The sequence below is a fragment of the Hyla sarda genome, chromosome 4 (assembly GCF_029499605.1).
Source record: "Hyla sarda isolate aHylSar1 chromosome 4, aHylSar1.hap1, whole genome shotgun sequence".
Lineage (NCBI taxonomy): Eukaryota > Metazoa > Chordata > Amphibia > Anura > Hylidae > Hyla > Hyla sarda.
Window position 1 is genome coordinate 19,543,203 of NC_079192.1, and position 19,181 is coordinate 19,562,383.

The 19,181-nt window shown below is 42.6% G+C and overlaps 2 non-coding genes across 2 annotated transcripts; both read left to right on the top strand.

The window, feature by feature from the left end:
- Positions 1-15,350: 15,350 nt before the first annotated feature.
- Positions 15,351-15,432, top strand: TRNAS-AGA (transfer RNA serine (anticodon AGA)). The gene has a single exon. It is a non-coding gene; the product is annotated as a tRNA-Ser (tRNA).
- Positions 15,433-17,043: 1,611 nt separating this feature from the next.
- TRNAS-UGA (transfer RNA serine (anticodon UGA)) lies at positions 17,044-17,125 on the top strand. Its single transcript has one exon. It is a non-coding gene; the product is annotated as a tRNA-Ser (tRNA).
- The last annotated feature ends 2,056 nt before the right edge of the window (positions 17,126-19,181 follow it).

Here is a 19,181-nt window from a genome sequence, read left to right on the forward strand (position 1 = left end):
TTGAATTCACACACAACGTGTGAATCTCTCCGTTTGTCCAGTCTTGGTAATTGATTGTTATTTACAATAACATTCACAAAACTGGCAAACTAACCCTTAACAAAGATTCATCCTCACAGTCTACAGTTGAGATCTTTCCTTATCTAAACATTGAGCAATAGACATGTGCAATTCGTTTCGGCACGAATGTCTAATTTACTGAATTTTACCATTTTCGGGCATTCGGACCGATCCGAATGCACGAAAACATATTTTGAACATTCCCAAATAGCCACGATAATACAAATAGCAAAATAATGAATGCATTCGTTATTTACCGAATGCATGCAGTAAATAACGAAAGTAAAGAATTCATTCTCATTTTTTTATTGGTCCTTGTGCTAACACTGTTGCGCTACACACTCTTTCTGTTACTGTTACCAGGGTGCCTCCAGCTGTTGCAAAACTACAACACTCACCCAGCATCCCCTGACCGCCAAAGGCTGTCTGGGCATGCTGGGAGTTGCAGTTTTGCTACAGATGGAGGCACACTTTGGCAAACATGCGCAAAGCTTTTTAATTAATTTTCAAATTCCGCTCGCTTTTTGCAGAAATGGGTTAGTAGGTCAATGACATGAATAGTAATTGCCGTGGGAACATTTTCATCCATAAAACCGCAGGCTTAATTGGATAATTGCCGTTTAGAACATTGGGACCCCAAACATTCTAAACTGCAATTATCCAATTAAGTCTGCGGTTTTGTGAATGAAAAATGTTCCCACGGCAATTACTATGCATGTCATTGACGTACTAACCCATTTCTGAAAAAAGCGAGCGGAATTTGAAATTGAATTAAAAACCTTTGCACATGTTTGCCAAAGTGTGCCTCCAGCTGTTGCAAAACTGCAACTCCCAGCATGCCCAGACAGCCTTTGGCTGTCAGGGCATGCTGGGTGGGTGTTGTAGTTTTGCAACAGCTGGAGGCACCCTGGTAACAGTAACAGTGTTAGCGCAAGTGACATGACATGTTATACATACATCACCCGACAATCAAACACATCGATCAAACACATCAATCATTTATACAGCATTCATTCATTCATTCATTTACTCATTCATTCAACATTACATTATGTATTAATAATAAATCACATAAAATTATATTATCTTACTTGTCTTCCAATGTTCCGATCTCTGCGGCTTCCCTCTTTTCCTGCACACACACGCTCCCGATAATGGTCCCCTGCTTTAAAAAGATTTACCCGAATGTACCCGAATACCAAATGTATCCAAAAGAAAATGAAAACCCGAATACCGAATGTATCCAAAAAATCAAACTGAACACCCGAATACCGAATGTATCTGAAAAATCAAAACCGAAAATATTACCGAACCGAAAATGTTATCCAAAATGAAAAAACGAAACAAAAGGAAAATTTTTCTTGTGCACAAGTCTATTGAGCAATGCATAGCAATCATATATAAGATAATAGATATACCATATTTATCGGGGTATACCACGCACCGGCCTATAACACGCACCCTCATTTTACCAAGGATATTTGGGTAAAAAAAGTTGGTAAAATGAGGGTGCGTGTGTGTGCATTCGTATACCCTGATACACCCCCAGGAAAGGCAGGGGGAGAGAGGCCGTCGCTGCCCGCTTCTCTCCCCCTGCCTTTCCTGGGGTCTAGAGCCCTTCTGCCGCCGCTTCTCTCCCGCTGGCTGTCTGCGCCGCTGCCCGTTCTCTCCCCCTGACTATCGGTGCCGGCGCCCCATTGCCTGCGCTTATAGCCAGGGGGAGAGAAGGGGCAGCAGGCCTGCTTCAGGCCTCCGGTGTGCGTCCCCTGCGTCGTTGCTATGCACTGCACGGCACGGCGCAATGACGAGTGACGTCATTGCGCCGTGCAGTGCATAGCAAGACAAATGGGACGCACACCAGAGGCCTGAAGCAACGCGGACCGTACCCCGGCAACAGGTAATTATACAACCGGGGATGGGGGAGGCAACGGGGCAGCGGCGCCGGCAGTTGGTGCCGCTACCCCTTCTCTCCCCCTGTCTGTCGGCGCCGCTGCCCCATTGCTTCTCTCCCCCTGGCTATCGGTGCCGGCAATGGGGCAGCGGCACCGATAGCCAGGGGGAGAGAACGGGCAGCGGCACCGATAGCTGGGGGAGAGAAGGGACGGCAGCAAGGCTCTAGACCACAGGACAGGCAGGGGCAGAGAAGGCGGCAGCGACGGCAGGTCTCTGCACCTGCAAAGCCGCTGCAGTTCATTGATTTAAAGCGCCTGCTTTAAATCATTGAACTGCAGAGGCTTATCGGCGTATAACACGCAGGTAAACTTTAGGCTAAGAATTTTACCCTAAAAAGTGCGTGTTATACGCCGATAAATACGGTATACTGATGTCCTTTACAATACTAACAGTATATGACAATGTCACATGTCCTACTGATTACCATATATATATATATATATATATATATATATATATATATATACATATATATATATATAAAGAACTAATGTTCATACGAATGAGACATAGTTATTTCACAGTCTCTTATCTCACCCCCTTCTTCTTTCCATTCACCCTCCTTTACCTTGGTAGTAATGTCATCTGCCAATTCTCTGGCTTACCCTAGCACTATATATCAGAGGCTATAGGTCTGTTAGACCCTAGGTCTGAAGACATTAAAATATGCCATCTAAAGCTGCTATCTAAAGTGCTTCTTAAGTGTGACATCAAGAATTATACCAGAATTGAACCAGAAGGGAACAAAAGGGAACTAACTCAACATTTTAACTACAAAAGTAAGTCAGTCTTTTTCAGAAAAAAAACAAAAAACAAACATGCACTCACTTATGACTTACATCATTGCGATATATTTTCTCTTATATCCCCCACCGATTTCTCCAGTGGACTCTATATACATCTGTCCATGCCTCCTTCCCTCACCTATGTATTGCTCGCATGCACTGCTCACCATCATAAACCACCCAAAGTCACCTCATTCCATGGTACAGCACAGAAGTCGCTTCATCACTTCACCCAGCCATCTGCTCTCCCTCTTCTTTCTTCTGCTTTTAGCTGCTGTGGACATTGCTCCTATCCCTGGCCCACCTTTCACGAATATTTGCTCTACACTACCTGCCTCTTGCGGAACCACTACAAACTTTAACTGCGCTCTTCTAAACTCTCGATCTGTGTGCAATAAGCTCACCCAGATTCATGACTTATTTCTCACTAACTCTCTTAATCTGCTATCTCTCACAGAAACATGGATACAACCTTCTGACACTGCTTCTCTTGCTGCTTTATCTTATGGTGACCTTCTCTTTTCCCATACCCCTAGATCTGACACCAGGCATGGTGGAGGAGTTGGGGTGCTTCTAGCCCCACAATGCACTTTTCAAGTCATCCCCCCATTACCCTCACTCACATTTCCCTCTTTTGAGGTCCACACCCTCAGGCTCTTCCGCCCATTGTCTCTCAGAGTGGCGGTCATCTATCGTCCTCCTGGTTCTCCCCAAATGTTCCTGGATCATTTTGCCACCTGGCTCCCTCACTTTCTTTCCTCAGAAACACCTACACTAATCATGGGTGATTTTAATATCCCAATCTCCTCTTCTGCCTCTCGGCTTCTGTCTCTAACCTCCTCCTTTGCCCTTTCACAGCTTACTGATTCTCCCACACACAAGGATGGGAATACACTGGACTTGATCTTCTCTAGACTTTGCTCTGTCTCTAAATTCACTAATTCTCCTTTTGAGCTCTCTGACCACAACCATCTCTCTTTCTCTATCAGTAACTCCTATTCTCTTCCAGACACTCCAACCTTGTACACTTACAGAAACCTGCGTGCCATAAACACTAATCAATTTATAGACATTATACAATCTTCACTATCACCAATCTCTTCCCTCTCCTGCCCTAATCTAGCAGCCAACATTACCATGACACCCTAAAGTCTACCCTGGATCAAATGGCACCCTCTAAAACACGAACCTCCCGACACAGACGGCAGCAACCCTGGCACACGCTAACAACCCGCTTTCTCAGGCAATGCTCTAGGTGTGCTGAACGTCTGTGGAGGAAAACTAAGACTTCTTCAGACTATCTGCACTATAAATTCATGCTTAAATCCTATTACTCCGCTCTTCATCTCACCAAACAAACATATTTTACCTCCCTCATCTCCTCTCTGTCTCACAACCCAAAACGCCTTTTTGACACGCTCAACTCTCTCCTTCGGCATAAAGTACAGACCCCAATCACTGATCTCTGTGCTGAAGATCTGGCCAAATACTTCAAAACTAAAATCGATGACATTCGTGATGAAATCCTCTCCCAGTCCCCTAAAAGTTCTGATCCAATTCCCAGCCACGTCTCCTCTTCATCACTCTCAGTTTTTGAGCCTGTAACGAAGGATGAGGTTTCCAGGCTCCTCTCCTCCGCCCGCCCCACTACCTGCTCTAGTGACCCCATGCCTTCACACCTCATTCAGTCTCTCTCTCCTGCTATCAGCTGTCACCTGACTAAAATCTTTAACCTCTCCCTCTCTTCTGGGGTCTTTCCCTCCTCCTTCAAACACTCTATCATAACCATCTTTGGATGGTTATCTTTGGACCCGTCCTGTGCAGCCAACTATCGACCCGTCTCAAATCTCCCCTTTATCTCCAAACTCCTGGAACGCTTGGTCTACTCCCGCCTTATCCGCTATCTCTCCGAGAACTCTCTCCTTGACCCCTTACAGTCTGATTTCCGCTCCCTTCACTCCACAGAAACGGCCCTAACCAAAGTCACTAATGATCTTCTGACGGCTAAATCAAATGGCAATTTCTCTTTACTGATTCTCTTGGACCTGTCTGCGGCTTTTGACACTGTGGATCACCAACTCCTCCTCAGTAGTCTCCGCTCCATGGGTCTCAAGGACTCTGCTCTCGCCTGGTTTTCCTCCTATCTCTCTGGCCGCTTCTTTAGCGTCTCGTTTTCTGGCTCTACTTCTCCTCCTCTTCCCCTTGCTGTCGGGGTTCCCCAGGGATCGGTCCTGGGTCCTCTACTCTTTTCACTCTACACATCCCCCATTGGAAAAACAATCAGTAGATTTGGTTTCCAGTACCACCTCTATGCTGATGACACCCAACTTTATACCTCTTCCTCCAACATCACCCCTGCATTCCTACAGAATACCAGTAACTGTCTCTCTGCCGTCTCAGACATCATGTCCTCTTTATATCTGAAACTAAATCTTTCTAAAACAGAACTTCTTGTCTTTTCTCCATCAACTGATACTGTACCTAACCCTGACATTTCCATCTCGGTATGTGGTACTACCATAACTCCCGGGCAGCAGGCTCGCTGTCTTGGAGTTATACTTGACTCTGATCTGTTTTTCACTCCCCATATTCAGTCTCTTTCACGTTCTTGTCACCTGCATCTTAAAAACATTTCAAGAATCCGCCCATTTCTCACTATTGAAACTGCTAAAACTCTCATTATTGCTTTGATTCACTCCCGCCTCGACTACTGTAACTCTTTACTAATAGGCCTTCCTTTCTCCAAACACTCTCCTCTCCAGTCCATCCTTAATGCTGCAGCCAGACTCCTCTTCCTCTCCAGCCGCTACACCGACGCCTCCTTCCTGTGCCAGTCACTACACTGGTTACCAATTCAGTCCAGAATACAGTACAAAATCCTCAGTCTCACACGCAAAGCTCTCCACAATGCTGCACCTCCCTACATCTCCTCTCTCATCTCTGTCTACCATCCTACACGTTCTCTCCGATCTGCTAATGATCTCCCACTAACATCTTCTATAATCCGAACTTCTCACTCCTGTCTCCAAGACTTCACTCGTGCTGCACCGGTTCTCTGGAATGCTATCCCTCAATCCCTCAGACTCAACAACAACATCCATAGCTTCAAACGTGGCCTAAAAACACATCTCTTCAGACAGGCCTACAACAGTCTCTAATTGGCCTCAACATATCGTCAATATATCCCCAACATATCCCCAACATATCCCCAACATATCCCCAACATATCCTCAATATATCCCCACACCTCTTGTTTGAATAGTTATTGTGTAATATTATGTCTGATACTTGTCTTTGTTTGTACCCCATAATTGTAAGTGCTGCGGAATCTGTAGGCGCTATATAAATAAATAAATAAATCTAGAGAGTGTAACCATACCCCCTATCAGTCTATTATCTAAACACCATAAATAAGCTAAAGATACAAGAAGCATTGTACTCTTAGACTGGCATTAGAAATAGGAGATGAAACCTCAGAATTGGCCTACTTAGGTTAATACACAAAATGGCCGACATCATGCAATTATGCTATGAAATATATTAAACACAGTGCAGGATTTTCCTGGATTTTTGGTATGTGATATTAAACTTCCTCTGGGCACCTACCTGTCCTTTCGCCCCCTCCGCATCTGGAAGAAGAAGCTGCACGTAAGGCAACTGTGCAATATAATGGCGCACTACGTTTTCTTTTCCAGTTCACGCCAGACCTACTCCTGAATCGGCTATGGTACCATCACCTTTTCCCCCTGTTACAGCAGTAGACATTGGTGCAATGACCTTGGATCAGGCTTCTGTTTTCTTCTCCTTTGTGAAACATGGGGGGAGATTTATCAAAAACTGTGCAGAGGAAGAGTGGTGCAGTAGCCCTCGGCAACCAATCAGATTGTTTCTTTTTATTTTTAAAGAGGCCTTTGAAAATCCCCATAGAAATCGTTCATGTCAGGAACTGTCCAGAGAAAATCCCCATAGAAAACCTCTCCTGCTCCGGACAGTTCCTCACATGGACAGAGGTGTCAGCAGAGAGCACTGTGGTCAGACAGAAAAGAAATTCAAAAAGGAAAGAACTTCCTCTGTAGTATACAGCAGCTGATAAGTACTGGATGAATTAAGATTTTTTTAGTAGAAGTAATTTACAAATCTGTTTAACTTTCTGGCACCAGTTGATTAAAAATAAATGTTTTCCAGTGGAGTACCCCTTTAAGTAAATATATTTAGTGTTAAAGGGGTACTCCGCAGCTCAGCGTTTGGATCAAACTGTTCTGAACACTGGAGGTGGGAGCTTGTGACATCATAGTCCCACCCAATCATTACTTCACGCCCTGCCCCCCTCAATGCAAGTCTATGGGCGAGGGTGTGATGGCTTTCATGCCCCCTCCCATAGACTTGCATTGAGGGGGCGGGCCGTGACATCATGAGTTGGCGGGTCTATGACATCACAAGCTCCCGACACTGGCTCTAGCGTTCGGTACGCTGAGCCACAGAGTACCCCTTTAACCCCTTAACGACGCAGGACGTAAATGTACGTCCTGGTGATGTGGTACTTAACGCACCAGGACGTACATTTACATCCTGAGCATAACCACGGGCATCGGAGTGATGCCGGTATCATGCATGGCAGGTCCCGGCTGTGGATCGCAGCCTGGGACCCAACGGTAATGGCAGACACTCGCGATCCTGCGGATGTCCGCCATTAACCCCTCAGATGCCGTGATCAATACAGATCACGGCATCTGCAGCATCGGGGTCAGTTAACAGGATGATCGGATCGCACGCTGCTCTGCCGCGGCGATCCGATCATCCTGCACGGCAGACGGAGGTCCCCTCACCTGGCTCCGCTGATTTCCGGGAGTCTTCTGCTCTGATCTGCCTTCCCGCAGACCAGAGCAGAAGATGACCGATAACACTGATCAGTGCTGTGTCCTATACATAGCACTGAACAGGATTAGCAATCGAATGGTTGTTATAAATAGTCCCCTATGGGGACTATAAGAGTGTAAATATAAAAGTTAAAAAAAGTTAAAAAATAAAGTTAAAAAAAATGTGAAAAACCCCCTGCCCCAATAAAAACGTAAATTGTCCCATTGTCCCTATTTTACCCCCAAAAAGTGTAAAACAAATATTTTATATACATATTTGGTATTGCCGCATGCATAAATATCCACACTATTAAAATAAAATGTAAATTATCCCATACGGTGAACGGCGTGAACGTTAAAAAAAAAAAAGTCCAAAATAGCTGCTTTTTTTTATAACATTTTATTCCAAAAAAATTTATAAAAAATGTAATAAAAGTTTTGTATAAGCAAATATGGTATTAATAAAAAGTACAGATCACAGCGCAAAAAATTAGCCCTCATACCGCCGCTTATACGGAAAAATGAAAAAGTTATAGGTCTTCAAAATAGGGGGATTTTAAACGTACTAATTTGGTTAAAAAGTTTGCGATTTTTTTTAAAGCGCAACAGTAATAGAAAAGTGTATAATCATGGGTATCATTTTAATTGTATTGACCCAGGGAAAAAAAAACACATGTCATTTTTACCATAAATTGTAAGGTGTGAAAACAAAACCTTCCAAAATTAGCAAAATTGCGGTTTTCTTTTTAATTTCCCCACACGAATAGTATTTTTTTTGGTTGCGCCATACATTTTATGGTAAAGTGAGCGATGACATTACAACGGACAACTGGTCGCACAAAAAACAAGCCCTCATACTAGTCTGTGGATGAAAATATAAAAGAGGAGGAAAAAACGAAAACGTAAAAATAAAATTGTCTTAGTCCTTAAGGTCAAAATGGGCTGAGTCCTTAAGGGGTTAATATTGTCCCATAGATTACAATGATAGATTACCTCTAACAACCTGGGGTCGGGGATATATTCCCAAAATGTATAATATAGTTGTTAATGGTATAATAGAGTTGTTTTCTTTAACCTGTTCAGGACGCAGGGCGTATGCATACGCTCTGCATCCTGAGTCCTCAAAAACATAGGGCACATGGATATGCCTGCTAGCCGGTAGGGGATCGGACCGGTATGCCTGCTGAAATCATTCAGCAAACATCCCGGCACATCACCGAGGGGGGTCCTGAGACTCCCCCATGTCGGCGCTCAGAGAAAAATCACATGCCAATTGATGCCAATTGCGATTTTCTGGTATTCCAGGCTGATCGGGTCTCTGGTGACGCGATCACTTGGAAAATAGGGATGATCAGAGCTATCAGTGACAGCCCCGATCATCCCAAGGGATAGGAGCGAGGTTGCAGTGCTTAGTCGGCACTGAGTACTGACCAATGGAAATCCCCCGCTCTGCCCGCCCCTGGATGTCGGGCAGAACGGGAGGAGAAGATGCCATGAGGACCGCCGATCGCCGATTGTCGGTGACAACATCTGGAGGGTCACAGCCAAAGGCTGTCTGGGCATGCTGGGAGTTGTAGTTTTGCAACATCTGGAGGGTCACAGTTTGGAGACCACTGTTACAATGGTGCCCAAACGGTAGCCCTCCAGATGTTGCAAAACTACAACTCTCAGCATGCCTAGACTGCCCAGGCATGCTGGGAGTTGTAGTTCTGTAACATCTGTCCCTTCAGATTTTGCAATTTTCATGAAAATTTTGAAAATTGCTGCTCTACTTTGAAGCCCTCTAATTTTTTCGAAAAGTAAAAATATGTCTAGTTTATGATTCCAATGTAAAGTGGACATATAGTGTTTGTGAATCAATATAAAGTTAGAAAAATGTTAAATTTTCTAAATTTTGATGAAATTTGGGGATTTTTCACCAAGAAAGGATGCAAGTAACAACGAAAATTTACCACTAAAATAGAGTAGAATATGTCACGAAAAAAACTCAGAATCAGAATAATCGGTAAAAGCATCCCAGAGTTATTAATGCTTAAAGTGACAGTAGTCAGAATTGCAATAAATGGCTCCGTCCTTAAGGTGAAAATGAGCTGCATCCTTAAGGAGTTAAGTAAATATTCATAAGGTTGAAAATATTGAGTAAAAAAACATGAGAATTCACAAAAGTTACTTGGCAGTGGTGGGATTTGAACCCACGCCCCCAAGGAGACTGGAGCATTCATCCAGCACCTTAGACCACTCGGCCACACTCCCTTGTGTGTCTAGGTTTCTTCACATCTAAATTGTCCTGATAATCATGTACAGAATTTTCTATGATCTGTCGGGGTCCGGGTGATAGTGGGAACCTGTCATCACTCTTACGGTTTGTTCACTCCTTCAGATTTTCTTTACACTTAGTGAATGCAAAGTCAGAAATGGATTTGGAAAGAGAAGTCTCAGTTTTTCCTTTATATACATCCTTCATTTCTCTGTTCCTGGCTCTTTCTTTCTGCCACCAGTTTATATAAAAAAAAACGTTTTCCACTGGAGTACTCCTTTAAGTACTACTCACCCTAACTTTATAACATTTTGAATATAATGATACTTTGAAATTTTTACCTTGAGACATAACCAGTGATTTGTTAAGATTACGATATCTAAAGTTAAAAGTTTGTGTATGAGAAAATAACCAGATATATACTTATTACAAAAAAAAAAAAAAAAAAGCTGAAGGTCCCACTGAGATTTGAACTCGGATCGCTGGATTCAGAGTCCAGAGTGCTAACCATTACACCATGGAAACTGTACAGTTGTGGTTTACCTGTCATTATACAGAGATGGGACAATAGATGATTATATGACAGTAAATTATTCACCGCAAAATCCCAGTGAATCTCTATGTAATTATATATTTCGGTTCCTCCCTAAGTTACAGACATTACTGAGGATCTTTACTCATCTGTGTAGAATATGAGGAAATATTATGGGAACTATAGGAGAACATCAACCCTAGTTAAAGGTTATCCTCGCCCTCTCATGACATCACGCCCCTACCCTCTCCATGCATGTCTATGGGAGGGGGCGTGATGACCGCATGGAGGGGGCGTGGCATGGCGTGGCGTGGCGTGGTGTGGCGGGGCGTGAGGTCACAACCACTGTCACAGGAACCCAGTATTTGTCCTGAAGGCCGAGTGCTGTGCGGAGATCTCAGGGTTCCCAGCATCAGGACCCCCGATCAGACATCTTGTTCCCTGTCCTTTGGATAGAGGATAAGATGTCGAGCAGTTTTCCAAATTCAATGGGGGAGATTTATCAAAGGATTTAGACTGGTTTTTCCTGTCTGAATTTGTCGCACAGAAAGTCGCAGTCTAAATATGTGCTACTTTTCTGCGACATTTGCTCTAGAGGATTTTTAGAACATAATGCATGCAAGTCTATTTTAGACAGAAATGCATTGAAAAATGCATTGGTGCTGAATTTATCAAAAGCAACTTTTGTGCGACAAGTCGCATAGGCTGAAAGTACGCCGAAATGTCAGACCATGTTGGAGCAGGTTTAAATATAGACTAAAGCATAGATCATGCAGTCTGTGCACAGAATTTATCAAGAGCTGTGCGCCATTTGATAAATTAGGTGCACAATAGACCAGACTAACCCTCTGTAGTTTGGTCTATATTGATGCGGGACATAGACAACTTTGATAAATATCCCCCAGTGTGTCTTGATATTGGTGTTTTTTTACCCGGTGTTTTACTTTTACCCAGTTCTTTAATAGAAATCCTTCAGTCATGTGATGAAAGAATCATGTGACATGTAATGAAAAAATAAAAGGCAGCAGATAAAGTGGAAAAAACACACAAAAAAAAAACCAATATTAATTCACACTATTTTTTGTGGAAAAAAAACAAAACCTGCAGTCCTCCTACCTGTGACAACATTGTAAACAAAATTGTAAACAAAATTGTAAACAAAATTGTAAACAAAGGCCCTCATTTACTATTCTAAACCCGACCTCTTTTGTCGGGTTTTTTTGTCGCATCTTTGTCTGCGCCATGTCGCAGACATCCTGCGCCAGTCTGCGTCACGATGCGAAATTTTTTCCCGACGGACCCGATGTGGATTCTCCCAAACCCGAAAAAGGGGCGTTACCCGACATTTCTGAGCTTTCCCACGTATTTATTAAGGTTTCCAACCCGAATTTTTGAATTGTTGTGGATTTTTTCCCGACAGCTCAGAGGAGTTGGAAACCAAAACCAACAAAACCCACGTGCGACAAACAGGATGCGACATAATAATAAATACCAGGGGAAAAAAGCAGTCGGGTAAGAAAGCAACATAGACTTACAACCCGATTTTCTTAGTAAATGAGGGCCAAAGTTGTAATGTGTAGTTGTGGCCAAGTGGTTAAGGTGATGGACTAGAAATCCCTTGGGGTCTCCCCGTGCAGGTTCAAATCCTACTGACTACGTCAGCCTTTCTGTTTGCAGTCTCTTTTTTTATTTCCTTTCTTTTTCTATAATATATAAATAATGTATATGTAGGATGAGGAATAGGTAATTTACTGACTTAGATAATTCTAAGACAGTAAATTACCCACAATCCCAGTGCAGTGAATCTCTATGTTACTATTCATTTCGGTCCCTAAGTCCCATCCTAGACAAGGATCAGAGGATCAGAGACATTTCTGAAGATCATTACTCTTCTGTGTAGAATATGAGGAAATATTATTGGGTGATTACCAGTAGAATCCCTCCGCTATCAAATAGGCTTTGTGAATTCTTGTGCGTTTTCACTTTATATATGAAATCTCATAAATTCTCTATTATAGAAGATATCTCTATTACTCTAATAACAACTATATTATACATTTTGGGAATGTATCACAGAACCATGGCTGTTAGGATTAATCTATGACTGTTCTCTATCGGCTAATATTAACAAAACATTTATTTATTTTTCCTAGAGATTTTGTCTTAAAAAATAGAAAAAAAGTGTTCTAACAAGATCATGTGCCAACCAATTCTAAATGGCTGTGTTACTCTTTCACAGTAATGAAGCGCACTCTCATTAGTTTGCGCGAGGTGACCCCGATTCTCTTTATTAATACAAGTAGATAAAAAACAACAAGAGGTGCGCCCCTAGTGAGGACCATTTGGGTGGGTGATACGAAGTGGTAAGAAAGATGGGTCCTTACCCTTAGGTGTTGCGCTTAGAGCACAACACCTACAGTAGCGTCTTGGAATGAATGGAAAGCCGGACAGCTGCCACGAGGAACTTCCCGGAGTGACGTCAGGCTCACCGGTAACAAAGTATTAATAGGAATGTAGAAAAGGTGTTCCCCTCAATAACGGTGCTGGTCCATGAATAGATGTATATGCATTTATTTTGACATTAAAAGCAATGCGTTTCAACCCCGGACCCTGTCCGGGGTTGAAACGCGTTGCTTTTAAAGGAGTAGTCCAGTGGTGATTAAGTGGTGAGCAACTTATCCCCTATCCTAAGGATAGGGGATAAGTTGCAGATCGCGGGGGGTCCGACCGCTGGGGCCCCCTGCGATCTCCTGTACGGAGCCCCGACAGCCCGCGGGAAGGGGGCGTGTCATCCCCCGCACGAGGCGGCGGCAGACACGCCCCCTCAATACAACTCTATGGCAGAGCCGAAGCGCTGCCTTTGGCAATCTCCGGCTCTGCCATAGAGATGTATTGAGGGGGCGTGTCGGCCGCCGCTTCGTGCGGGGGTCGACACCCGCTATCTGGCCGGAGAGCCGGGGCCCCGTACAGAGAGATCGCAGGGGGCCCCAGCGGTCGGACCCCCCGCGATCTCAAACTTATCCCCTATCCTTAGGATAGGGGATAAGTTTTTCACCACTGGACTACCCCTTTAATGTCAAAATAAATGCATATTCATCTATTCATGGACCAGCGCCGTTATTGAGGGGAACACCTTTTCTACATTCCTATTCCCGATTCTCTTCATGGCACTGCTATGTGTTATGGGGTAGCATGTACCAGAGTAAGGCATGTGCCTTTTAACATGACCACTTGCTGATCAATTCTAAAAGGTTTAGGTTACTTTATTAGGTAATAGTACAGGGCTGGATCCCTTTTTGCTATAATTATGTATTGGCTTTTTCCTACAAGGTGTTAAAAACATTCCTCACTGGATTTTTTTTCTTTTTCTCGTGCATGGTTGTGCACGAAAATCCATCTGGCGCCAACCTTGTCACATTCAAAGTGACTTAAAGGGGTACTCTGGAGGAAAAAAAGTGTTTTCAAATCAACTGGTGCGAAAAAGTTATACAGATTTGTAAATTACTTTAAATTTTATTTTTTTTAAAAAGTGAAATATTAGCTTTTACAACGGAGTAAAAATCTTCAAATCCCCCTTTTTCCTGTTCTCATGCTCAGTTTAAACTTCAAAAAGTTGTCCTGTCCACATGTACATGCCTAAATGCATTGAGTTGCTGCCATGTGATCGGTTGATTATCTATTTGTGTGAACAAAGAATTAAACAGGTGACCTAATAAAGTGACCTGTAGATAAACCTGTAAATGTTTTGGGAGAAAGATATAATTTTATAAGATTACAAAAAATAAATAAATAAATAATAATAATTTTAAAAAAAGCAAAGGTCCCACCGAGATTTGAACTTGGATCACTGGATTCAGAGTGCTAACCATTACACTATGGAACCATGTGAGAATATTTAATTGTTGGGGATGTCTAGGGAGGACAGAGGGGGAAGAGCTGATACAACTTCAGCATATTTAGGTTTATGTTCATACATATTGTTTACTTGGTGATCATAGACGACCCCTAAAAATATATAGAGACACATTACATTACACCCGATATCAGCAACACCAAGAACATCAATAAGGTGTCTATAAGTCATGAAATCTGTAACCACATGGAAATATAACAAGTAATAACATAGTGACTGTACACATAACAATATCAATGTGGAAATATGTAAGTGCTACAATATATAGGAAAATATTCATATGTGTACGATGGGGATAAGGATTCCGGATGGGTTTGATTCTTTACCATTTTATTATTTTTATTATTTATTTTTGTAGCTCCCTTGGTTCCAGGACACTGTAAATACATAACACAAACACAAGTATAATAAATGTGATAGAGAAGAGAGAGGGACCTGTCTGTAAGGACTTACAATCTACAAGAGGAGGGAAAAAGTGGGTGATGGGGACATCAGGTCGTCTATGAGAGGTCAGGGAAGTAGCCATTCGTAGTGTGGTGGCAGTAGGGTTATTACAGGTCGTAGGCTTTCTTGTAGGGATGGGTCTTCAGGTTTCTTTTGAAGGTCTTGATGGTGGGTGAGAGCCGGATGTGCCGGGGGATTGAGTTTTGGTGTATGGGAGGAAGCTCGGGAGAAGTCTTGGAGATGGTTGTGTAAGGTGCGGATGAGAGGAGAGCACAGGTGGAGGTTGTGAGAGGATCACAGGGTTTATGTGAGGGACCGTATGGGGAGATCAGGTCAGAGAACAAAACAAAACATCAGAAAAAACACTGTGTGTCTTGATATTGGTGATTTCTTTCCCCAGTGTTTTTCTCTTAACCAGTTCTTTAGGAATAGAAATTCATTAGTCATGTGATGGAAGAATCACATGACATGTAATGAAAATAAAAACAATATTAATTCATAACCTGCAGTTCTTCTACTTGTGACAACACTGTAAATTCTACTTCCATCAGTAGTCGTGGCCGAGTGGTTAAGGCGATGGACTAGAAATCCATTGGGGTCTCCCCGCGCAGGTTCGAATCCTGCCGACTACGTCAATCTTTTTGTTTGCAGTCTCCATTTTTATTTTGTTTCTTTTTCTATTTTTTATAATTAATGTATACGTATGATGAGGATATTTCTAAGGCAGTACATTACCCCCAATCCCAGTGCAGTGAATCTCTATATTATTATACATTTCGGTCACTAAGTCCCATCCATACTAAGTCATATATTATAGGGGTCTCCAGGATTAGGAAAGCACCAATCTTGTCCACAAGTCATGTGTAGTACAGTATCCCAGTCCCATTTATTTTAATAGAACTGAGCTGTAATACCAGACGCAACCTGTGTAAAGGGGTGGCGCTGTTTTGGCAAAAATGAAGCAGCATTTTTCTAATCCTGAACAACCAGTTTAATCCTACCAGTCAGGGTGCTATGATGGGTCCTCTCTATGGATCTCTGCGGAATCTCTGCTTACGGAATTCCAGGAGCGGGGATCCCATCAGGCGGCCGCCACCGAAAGTACTTCGGTGGTAGGACCACAGGGCACTGCACTGTCACCATTGACGGCTATGCAGTACTTGCGGAATTCCGCACAAAGATTGAACATGTTCTTTTTGTGCGCAGAACAATTTAAGCGGCAGAATTGTCCGCCTCTGAAATTCCGCAGTGTGAAAGGGTATCACAGAAACCCATTCACACTGATGGTTCTGTTCACTGCCCAGAATTCTACTCGTGAAATTCCAGGGGAATTCCGCAGTGTGAACGTACCCTCATAGGGTTGATGCCCCCCCCACAGTTCTTGGTTTTCAGCCATGAATATTTCCTAATATACCATATAGGTGACTCTGGAGCCTCCGTTATATCCTCATCTACTATCATATATTATAGGGGTTCTCCAGGATTAGTAAATCACCAATCTTGTCCACAAGTCATGTGTAGTACAGTTTCCCAGTCCCATTCATTTTAATAGAACTGAGCTGTAATACCAGATGCAACCTGTGGAAAGGGGTGGCGCTGTTTTTGCAAAAATTAAGCAGTGTTTTTCTAACCATGAACAACCAGTTTAATCCTACCAGTCAGGGTGCTATGATAGGTCCTCTCTATGCATATGTTCACTCTGCGGAATCTCTGCTTGCGGACTACCCGCGAGCAGAGATTCCGTCAGGTGGCTGCCGCCGAAAATACTTTGGTGCGAGGACTGCCGGGCACTGCACCGTCACCATTATGGCTATGCAGTGTTCGCGGAATTCTGCACAAAGAATGAACATGTTCTTTCTGTGCGGCGAACAATTTCAGCGGCGGAATTGACCGACTGTTCACTGCACGGAATTCTACTCGTAAAATTCCATGGGAATTCCGCAGTGTGAACGGTACCCTTATAGGGTTGATGCCCCTCCCCCACAGTTCCTGGTTTTCAACCATGAATATTTCCTAATATACCATATAGATGACTCTGGAGCCACCGTTATATCCTCATCCATCTGAATGTTGTGTAGATTGTGACTCAGGGAGATATAAATGTGTAATAACAATGAGATGAACTTTGCTGGGACTGTGTTGTGTATAATGTATCTGATCCTGTGTAATAGAGTCCTACGGCCCCTCAGGGGAGGATCAGCAGCTGAACTGTCCCTAGATGGTAAATTCAACTAAAGGTGTGAGCTGTGATGGCCGAGTGGTTAAGGCGTTGGACTTGAAATCCAATGGAGACCCCCCGCACAGGTTCAAATCCTGTTCACAGCGGAATTATTTTTTTTTTGCTTTTAGCATTAAACTGATAGGGACATTTTTATCATTTATAACAACAGTTTTTTTTTTGTTTTCCCAGACCTTTTTTGTTTTCCAATTTCATATATTTCTTTCTTTTTTTAACCATTCACACTAGAGATGGTTATGTGAGAAAGACCAGTCTGAATGACTCCAACAACCATACCTCCTCTGGGCACCTACCTGTCCTTTTGCACCCTTCGTGGCCCAGTAGACATTGGTGCAATGACCTTGGATCATGCTTCTGTTTTGTTCTCCTTTGTGAAACATGAGGGGGGGGGGCATTTATCAGAAACTGTGCAGAGGTGGAGTGATGCAGTTGCCCTTGGCCGGCAGCAGGGCTCTAGACCCCAGGAAAGACAGGGGGAGAGAAGCCGGCAGTGACGGCCTCTCTCCCCCTGCCTTTCCTGGGGGTGTATTGGGGTATACATGCGCACACACGCACCCTCATTTTACCATGGATATTTGGGTAAAAACTTTTTTTACCCAAATATCCTTGGTAAAATGAGGGTGCGTGTTATAGGCCGGTGCGTGGTATACCCCGATAAATAAATGTAAAGTTTTATTAAAATACAGTTATAAGATAAATTGTAAAAAACTCATTGAAATAAAAAACATTTTAACAGAGCAATACTGTATAAAATTCTTAACCATTGGGCCCTAATGGTAGAGTTTGAAATAAAGTAGATATAGCACTGCTGATTCATTTAAATATTTATAGATGACGATCACCTGGAATAAGCTGTTAGTCCGGCAATTGGATGTTTAAATGTAAGATTAGTCTCTATAATGGTTATACTGGGCTGCCCATAGTCTTGAAGAGGTTAAATGGTTCTCTCCGTGACCGCTGGTCCCTAACTTTGACGGGCCGGAGATGGTAGATGATGTGGTTATTAAAGGGGTACTCCGGTGAAACCTTTTTTCTTTTAAATCCACTGGTGGCAGAAAGTTAAACATATTTGTAAATTACTTCTATTAAAAAATCTTAATCCTTCCTGTACTTATTAGCTGCTGAATACTACAGAGGAAATTCTTTTCTTTTTGGAATGCTCTCTGATGACATCACGAGCACAGTTCTCTCTGCTGATGTTATTATAATAATGCTTTATTGATGACTCTGGAGCCACCGTTATATCCTCCTCCATTTGAATGTTGTGTAGATTGTGACTCAGGGAGACATGAATGTGTAATAACAATGAGATCAACTTTGCTGGGACTGTGTTGTGTATAATGTTTCTGATCCTGTGTAATAGAGCCCTATGGCCCCTCAGGGGAGGATCAGCACCTGAACTGTTCCTTGATGCTAAAAATTAGCGAAATGTGAGAGCTATGATGGCCGAGTGGTTAAGGCGTTGGGCTTGAAATCCAATGGGATCTCACTGCACAGGTTGAAATCTGATTTTCAGTGGACTTGTTAATTTTTACATTTAGTATTAAACTGATTGGGACATTTTTATCATTTATAATAAAACATTTTGTTTCTAATTTAATAATTAATAATTTTATATTTAATTTGATATGTTTCATATTCTAAAAGTTTATCCATAACTTGTTCTCCTAGACCTTCTTTGTTTTCCACTTTCTTTATGGCTTCCTCTATGGTTTCCTCTATGGCTTCCTCCGTGACTTCCTCCATGGATTTCTCCATGGATTCCTCCATGGATTCCTCCATGGATTTCTCTATGGATTTCTCTATGGATTTCTCTATGGATTTCTCTATGGATTTCTCTACGACTTAAGAGTGGTGTTGTGGCTTAGTTGGTTAAGGTGTGGCTAACAAACAGGAGATCCTGAGTTTGAATCTCAGAAGTGGTGTTTTTTTTTCCAGTCTCTTCAAGGTTTTTCCATATCATTATAAGTAAATATCTGTTCAAACACAAACAAATCAAACAAAACAGGGCCGGACGGCTAGAGACAAATATATTCTCACATACTCTCTCTGGACACTTTATTATTAGGTACTAGTACAGGGCTGGATCCCTTTTTGCTATAATTATGTATTGGCTTTTTCCTACAAGGTGTTAAAAACATT